Raw genomic sequence first — 1161 nt, 5'->3', positions numbered from 1 at the left:
CAACCTTTTTTTATCCAGCTTTTTTATTGTCATTCCACTGTTACAAGTAAAGACAAAAGAAATGAACTATCTGCATTCAACCTATTCCCTCGGGGAGCAGTGGGCTGCCATTGTGCGCCACCCTGGGAGCAGAGTGGGGTTAAGGGTCTTTGTTCAGGGAGCCAGACCTTTGCTTTGTGACTCACTTCATACATTAAATGCTGTGCTTTTGCCCTGTTTTTATTTTGTGTGTGTGTTTGTTATTATCTTGTTCTGTGCCGCCATGAAAAAACCTCAAACCGCCACGGGAAGTTCTTTATCCTTTCCTCACATATATGACTTACTTATTTTAAAGATTGACAATATGTTGAAAAGTTATTTGGAAGTATTTCTTCTGCCCAAATTTTTCATTTTATAAACACATTATCTATTTCTATTTAGATTTATCTTATTCCATACTGTAAAACACCAAAACTTGCACATCATATTGTCGGATTTTACATTTAAAGCAGGGGTCTTCAACACTTTCCAGGTCAAGGACCCCCAAACTGATGGCGAGAAGGAGCAGGGACCACCTAATTATATATATTGTATTAAATTGTGTTATATCAAACTGGTCCTATAGTCACTCTATTACAGATAGAGTGATGTAACTAAAGTAATTCCTCCCTGGGATTATTACAGTATTTCTGATTCTGATTCCTGGTTAATGGGACAGGTGTTGTGAATGAAACGGTGCCCAACTTGAAAGAGCTCCTGTGTGTTGCTGAATGTGTTGAATATATGTCAATGTGGATTTAAAGACATTTGAATTAGTGGAAAAAAATTGCAGGGTGGAATATATATATAAAAAAAAGTCTTATTAAACAAAACTTTGCAGTACCTCTCTGGAACCCCTAGGGGCCGCGGACCCCCTGTTGAAGACCTCTGATTTAAAACATTAAAGGAAAATTACGGTTTTTAACACTTTTAGCCCATTTTCTGTAGTGTCCAGGATGAAATCGAATGATTGACACCAAAATTTTGACAATTGGTCCTGTCTCTGCTTTTTGGCTCATGCAGAATCCCCCCTGGCTGCTTCAGAATGGCTTCCATAGTGCATGTCCGATAATGTCCTTAAAACAACCTTAAACGTTCTTTTTTTTTAAATATGCTACTCGCCGGGTCGTCAGCGCTGTTCAA

The sequence above is a fragment of the Cyprinodon variegatus genome, unplaced genomic scaffold, assembly GCF_000732505.1.
Source record: "Cyprinodon variegatus isolate N-32 unplaced genomic scaffold, C_variegatus-1.0 Scaffold731, whole genome shotgun sequence".
Lineage (NCBI taxonomy): Eukaryota > Metazoa > Chordata > Actinopteri > Cyprinodontiformes > Cyprinodontidae > Cyprinodon > Cyprinodon variegatus.
Note: the sequence above shows the minus strand (reverse complement) of the source record.